The sequence below is a fragment of the Argopecten irradians genome, chromosome 10, assembly GCF_041381155.1.
Source record: "Argopecten irradians isolate NY chromosome 10, Ai_NY, whole genome shotgun sequence".
Lineage (NCBI taxonomy): Eukaryota > Metazoa > Mollusca > Bivalvia > Pectinida > Pectinidae > Argopecten > Argopecten irradians.
In genome coordinates this window covers 16520698-16528292 of record NC_091143.1, presented here as the reverse complement: position 1 = coordinate 16528292, position 7595 = coordinate 16520698, and the positions used below count along the sequence as shown (strand labels likewise).

At 39.0% G+C, this 7595-nt stretch overlaps 1 long non-coding RNA gene across 1 annotated transcript; it reads left to right on the top strand.

The window, feature by feature from the left end:
• The first annotated feature begins 1424 nt into the window (after positions 1–1424).
• Positions 1425–2308, top strand: LOC138332751 (uncharacterized). Its single transcript, XR_011209863.1, has 2 exons — positions 1425–1501; positions 1762–2308. It is a non-coding gene; the product is annotated as an uncharacterized lncRNA (long non-coding RNA).
• The last annotated feature ends 5287 nt before the right edge of the window (positions 2309–7595 follow it).

Here is a 7595-nt window from a genome sequence, read left to right as displayed (position 1 = left end):
TAAAAGTCTACGAATAAAAATATCTTTTGTTGTGCTATTTAGAGCATTACTTGTCTGAAAGTATTTTAAAAGGAGGTAGAAGGTAGGGGGATACAGGATACATGGTAGAGGATACAGGGTGGTAGTACAGTGTACATGGTAGATGATACAAGGTATGGGTAGAAAAGGTACAGGGTAGGGGGTATTGGGTACGGGTACAAGATACACGGTAGGAGTAGAGTGTACAAGGTAGGGGTAGATGGCGAACAGGGTATGAGGTACAGGGGTACATATATGGTAGGAAGTATCGTATAGAGGGTAACAGGTACATGGTAGGGAGTATAGTGTAGACGGTAACGGGTACAGGGAAGGGGGTAGAGGGTAACAGGTACAGGGTAGGGGGTATAGTGTAGACGGTTAACGGGTACAGGGTAGGGGGTAGAGTAACAGGTGCAGGGTAGGGGGTATAGTGTAGACGGTAACGGGTACAGGGAAGGGGTAGAGGTAACGGTACAGGTAGAGAAGGTAGAGGTAACGGTACAGGGAAGGGGGTATAGTGTAGACGGTTATGGGTACAGGGAAGGGGGTAGAGGGTAACAGGTACAGGGTAGGGGGTATAGTGTAGACGGTAGGTAGTATAGTGTACAGGTAAGGGGGGTAGAGAGTAACAGGTGCAGGGTAGGGGGTATAGTGTAGACGGTAACGGGTACAGGGTAGGGGGTAGGAAGGGTAACAGGTACAGGGTAGGGGGGTATAGTGTAGACGGTAACGGTACGAGGGGTAGGGTAACGGTACAGGAGGGTAGAGTAACAGGTACAGGTAGGGGGTATAGTGTAGACGGTAACGGTACCAGGGAAGGGGGTAGAGGGTAACAGGTACAGGGTAGGGGGTATAGTGTAGACGGTAACGGGTACAGGGAAGGGGGTAGAGAGTAACGGGTGCAGGGTAGGGGGTATAGTGTAGACGGTAACGGTACAGGGAAGGGGTAAGGGTAACAGTACAGGGTAGGGGGTAGAGGGTAAGTACAGGGTAGGGTATGTCGGTAACAGGTACAGGGTAGGGGGTAGAGGGTAACAGGTACAGGGTAGGGGGTATAGTAGTGTAGACGGTAACGGTTACAGAGTAGGAGGTAAAGGGTAACGGGTACAGGGAAGAGTGTAGAGGGTAACAGGTACAGGGTAGGGGGTATAGTGTATACGGTAACGGGTAAATGTACAGGGTAGGGGGTAGAGAGTAACAGGTGCAGGGTAGGGGGTATAGTGTAGACGGTAACGGGTACAGGGTAGGGGGTAGACGGTAACGGGTACAGGGAAGGAGGGTAAAGGGTAACAGGGTACAGGGTAGGGGGTATAGTGTAGACGGTAACGGGTAAAGGGTAGGAGGTAAAGGGTAACAGGTACAGGGTAGGGGGTATAGTGTAGACGTTAACGAGTACAGGATATGGGGTAGAGGGTAACAGGTACAGGGTAGGGGGTAGAGGGTAACAGGTACAGGGTAGGGGGTATAGTGTAGACGGTTATGGGTACAGGGTAGGGGGTAGATGGTAACAGGTACATGGTATTGGGTATAGTTTAGACGGTTATGGGTACAGGGTAGGGGGTATAGTGTAGACGGTAACGGGTAAAGGGTAGGAGGTAAAGGTAACGGGTACAGGGTAGGAGGTATAGTGTAGACGGTAACGATTACAGGGTAACGGGTACAGGGGGGTAGAGGGTAACAGGTACAGGGTAGGGGTATAGTGTAGACGGTAACGGGTACAGGGTAGGGGGTAGAGGGTAACAGGTACAGGGTAGGGGTACACTGCTACAGATAAGTGCTAACAAAATCTGTTTTCACTGATACACAACAATCAATTTCATAATACATTCCCAGTAAATTAGTATTTGTCCAAAATAAACTTATAGAACTTTGTAAAGCTTGATAGTTTATATGGACAAATTAAATTAATAACATTTGACAAAATTTCACAAACCAATGTCTATGCATAATCACTATGGCACTATAAGTGTGCAACAATTTCATATTGAAAAAGAACTGCAGATAAATCAAAACTTACTGAAAGTGTTCATCTGTGCTTACACAGGAATGGAATTATCCGTTCATTAATGTGCCAAAACTTACATTTTAAGATGAATAATGTTTCCCCTTCCACATACCAGCAGATACAGCAATCATTTTGGATTGTGACTGTTTTGGCGGGAAATATATATAGAAGTCATGTGACTCATGTGGTCTTGTGACAAGTCAGGTGACTTCGGTGAATATTCATTAAAATTCATCAAAATGAATGAAATAGCATTTCAAGAATCATTCATGAAGTTTTATGTATAACTGATATTCATTAAAATTCTTAAAAATGAATGAAGCATTTTCATTCATTTTGAAGAGTTTTAATGAATATTAGTCATGCATAAAACTTCATGGATAATTCTTGACACATTGATCATAAACAATCATGAATGTTTCATGGATTCATAAAACTTCATGAATAGTTCATGAGAGTCATTTGATGAATATTTTTGAACTTTTTTTCATGAACCACACAGTATTACCAACCACTCATAAGGTCAAATCGGGTGATCACATTTGAAAAAAACGGGTGAAAGGGTCAAAACAAGGGTCATGTGCGAAACAACATTTTAGTGTAATTTTTAACACTTTTTAAAAGCCTTAAATATGCATATATTTATTATTTTCATATTGTTATTCAATAATACTTATGATGTGTTTTTTGTAATAATATAATTAATATCTGATAATTAATAAAATTATTTTACTAAAAAATCTTTAAAATAATATTAAATAAAATCCGGATTTTTTGTTCTACACGTGTCCGGTATCATTGTTATCTTTGACTAAACAAAATGGCGGCCATTATGATTGGCTTGCCTGCCTACTGCAACAGGACACCGTTCATGTTGACTATGTGAGTAAATCTTTGTTTGAGATCACAAGTGTGTGTGCTTCTGAAGAATTTTGAAGATATCATTTCTGATTTTGAACAGTATTAATTGGCCATGTCCAATTTTGCTAGCTGGCTCTAGCTAAAAACGATAATGGACATCGTGATGCATGACTGAATAGAGTAATTACTACAATTTCACACCTTTATAAAGGTTTGTGTAAACACAAACATAGCTACCTGCATTATACAAGGGCTTGATATGAGTCTTAAGCCCTGAGATGTAATTAAAATTGCGCTAATGGCTTGATCTGTAGTAATTTTTGTGAGCTTTTTGACACTTTGGTCCTAGTGCTGAAAATCGGGTTATTTGATGACCCGCCGGGTCAATCGGGTTATGCATTCTAAAATGTCTAAAAAACGGGTCAACCAGGGGATATCGGGTGAGTTGGCAATACTGACCACAATCTGCTAATATTCTTGAAAGTTCATGAATCATTCACGAATATTCATAATGTCATGAATACCATCTTGCAGGGGATAGGGTAGGGCGTACAGGATAGGAAATTGAGGTTATGGGATAGAGAGTAGACCGGCAGAGGGTACATCGTAAGAGGTAGGGGTAGATGACCAGCAGACAAATGTTTTATGCATCAAAACTAATAATTTTCATTACAATGAAAGATAATTAATTAGTGATTTATATTTGTAACCAAGACATTTATACAGAAAAAATATATTGCTCTGCAAGCAGGTTCAAACACGTGCAACTTAAGTATTGTGTGGAAGTTTTGATATATTTGTATGTTGACCATGGGCATGGTGAAGTGTGAGTGTATGAGAAAGTGGTATTGTAGAATGTTAGTTATTATATAATGTATTGTCGTGCATGTGTACGTGGCTACCGTATCTATATATAAATTCTACTTACACTTTCATCTCTATCCTGTGTTTCTATTGGTTCTTCCTAAACTGTACTCTCATTGGGTCGGTTAGCTATAAAGGCACAGTTTCACTTCTATTTCATTAGTCTGGAGAAGCTCCTCGAGCTGGTCAGACTAATTCTTCTAACTTTCCTTCTGTCCTGTTGTCTATTAGTCCGCTAAACCTGCGTGTGTGTTTGTTCCCGTTAGTAGCTATGTATTACATTGTAGCTGATCGTTGAGATGGTGTGTTGTCCCCACAGGGACTTGTAACGTAGGTTGTGAGAAAGTCTGCTGTGTATACATGTGTACTATATACTATATAAAAGGACAAGGGAACCAACGGCTCGCTTGGAAGAGGTACACATGCCTCTACAAAAGTCGCCCGTATTCCGTCAAACATTGATAAATATGTACATATTTAATACCAATATATTCTTAAATAAATTTTCGACATGGAAAACACAACTTCAAACACGAAATAATTTATTAAAGGCCCACTACCTTTCCGGAGCAAAATTTAAAGGTTTCTAAAAATCATAAATAACATAAGAAAATATATACGGATGGCCTAAGATGAGGTTACAACGCCAAACATATGCAAGTTATCCTGCGTAATATATGATAACAGTTGGGTTTCATCTCGCTATTTTGCCTTCTGCAGCAGTGATAATCAACTACCGCGCGGTATTTAGCACGACGGCGGAAAACATAAGACGACCCGCGTTATGAAAATTAACATTTTATTTATCTAAATTAAATTGTTCAGAAGACGATGATAAGTGTAGCATTACCGGTAAGTTGCTAACTTATGCGACTCTATAAAATAATCGATCTCGTTTTACATTTCCATTTTAAAAATTAAAAGCTGTTTCGAAAAGGTGGTGGGCCTTTAACATACCTTTATTTCACTATGAACGTGGAAAATGCAGTCAGATATCACCGATGTCGTTTTGCCTGTCCACTGAAATCTATGTTAAACACGTTTGTGTGGATATTATGTACCCCATACCCGGACCCGGACTGGAAACACCATATACCCGGTATCTGTACACTAAACGCTACAATATCAATGTGGTAACGGTCAAGTACAACATTAGAGTCTCCATTTAAGTTAGATTCTTCAATTAATGATATATGTATCTCAAATAAAGGTTCTTCTAAGAACCTAAACCACGAAACTTAATTTTATACAGAGTCTGAGTACAGAATTTCAGTGTAGTATCGGGTAAGGGCGAGTACACCAAAAAGGTACCCATCATCAATTACAATATGGCGGATTATACGAACAAGAGTCGAGTGCTGGATAAAAAAAGTGTGATTCCTAGCTTAGCTGTTGGATTGGATTAATGAAAGAGTAATCAGAGATAGCCTATTTGTATTTGCAATGGAAAAATATCACCAGAAAGTGAAATGAATGCATACAAAATCTGTTACAAGGGAATATGAGTGCTTTTGACCTAGATTTTACTGGACAGGCAAAACGACATCGGTGATATCTGACTGCATTTTCCACGTTCATAGTGAAATAAAGGTATGTTAATATATTATTTCGTATTTGAAGTTGTGTTTTCCATGTCGAAAATTTATTTAAGAATATATTGGTATTAAATATGTACATATTTATCAATGTTTGACGGAATTCGGGCTATTTTTGTAGAGGCAGGTGTACCTCTTCCAAGCGAGCCGTTGGTTCCATTGTCCTTTTATATAGTACATAGTACACATGTATACACAGCAGACTTTCTCACAACCTACGTTACAAGTCCCTGTGGTTGTCCCCGTGTCTTACCTGTAATGTGTCATTTCTTTGTGCGTAAGTTATACAGGCGAAGCCGTGGGCTGACCTGCCGTGTGTGAGCACTGTACATGTGAACCTTGTTATATTTGTTAATAAACTCTTTAACTGTATTAAAATGTGTTGATTCTTTGTCAATACGCAACCACAAACAGAACCTGGGTATATGAGGCGGACGTAGGTTCAGTCCTACCACAAAATGGTGCTGTGATACGAGTTTGGGTAATCGGTGTTGCACATTATATGTATGTGTTGAATGTTTGTGTTTGTCTTTTGCTATTTTGTGTCTTGGGTTTAATCTTTCTGTATTTATAATCTGATATACTGTGAGTATTTTGGTCAATATGAGTTCTGATATAGAACGACGGACTTTGGGCAGAACCTTTATTGGTGCTATATACCCACGACTTAAAAAGACAGACTTTTAGATATTATTTCTGCCTTAGATAGGAATAATTCGGTACATAGAGAGACTACATAACGTGTGTCAGTTTGTAATGGTGTGGGACGAGGTGGACATTTGTTAAACTTTCCCATGATTTTTGATCAAAAGGTCAAAGGTTATAGAGGTAGCGATTATAGAGGGGTTAACTACTTACGAACTTGGTAGGCACGTGTAGTTTTGTCATGCTAAAACGTTAAATGAGGCAGTAAAACGTTAAATGAGGCAGTTACTGCTGCTGTAAAATTCGAATCTTTTAGTCCAAGATGTATAAGTCAGGCTCCAACAGTAAAAAAGCCGCGAAATTCGAAACCGGAAGTTTCAAGTTGTGTCCTGGCTATTTCTAACGACTCTATCACAACCGTAGAAGGTGGATCAGAGTCAGATTTAGCTTTGCTAATTTTAGAAGAGTTTCAGAGGTTGAACAGGAAATTGAACTCTATAAATAGGAATCATAAAACTAGGAATGGTAAAAGAGTTTCTCAACGACAGTGTTGTATATGTGGTGAGTTTGGACATTTGTCGTATAGATAGGGTTCAGGTAAACAGGAAGCTAAAACTTTGTAGAAAACGGCCAAGGACATTATATCAACTTGTTGTCAGTTTTAGTTCCTTTTTAGAGTGAAAGGTCGTTTGTTTGCTGGTCATGGAGTTGATTGGTTGGGTACAGGGTTTCTTACTGAACTCAGGATTGTCGGTTTATTTAGTGATGTACTATAAAACAAAGTTTATATATTGACAGAAGGTGTATAAGCTAACAGCAGCGTCTGGTAGTAAGTTAGTAGTGATGTTTGGCAAAGCGGATTTCGTTTTAAAGTTGGGTGACCGTAGTTTCGTGTGTGAAACTATTGTGGCGATACTTCAGAGACTCGAACTCGGTATCTTGGGTATCGATTTTCTCTAGTAGAGTGGGAGAACTATACTTTGGTGATTTTGTGAAGAGTCTGAAGTTGGGAAACCACTGGGTATTACTTAATACGGATCCTGCTAGTTACACATGTATACCGATAATTGATATAGGGTTTTACTATCCAGATTATTGTTTGTAGGAGATGTTGTTAGAAATGGTGTACCTATTGAATGTAACAAACTTGTGACCAGTCAAGATACGTGTATATGAGGCAAAGCGAAGGCAGTAGGAACTTTTATTTTGTTTTATTAATGTTCCTAAGACATTGGACTTTTATTGAAACTGTTTTGGTGATAATTTATGATTAAATGATGTATAGAAACAATTTTATGTAAAGGTGTGTACATGTATTTTATTTCAGACGTCAGGTGAAGATGTAGAGGTTGAGATTAATTATAGTCCTCAGATAAAAAGAAGGCGTGAATATCAAAGCCTGGCTTATCTGATATCAGACTGGTGCAGAACATGGGATATTTGAGCAAATATATACATTGTCAAGGTTATAGTGTATGTCTTTGTTTTGTGTTTGTCCCTTATCGGTGTATCCTGATATTTCAATTTTTATTTTACAGCTTTCGTGAATTTGGAAAGTTTCGACTTTATTCAAAGAAGGAGAAAAGGGTATAATGTAATCAAGATTC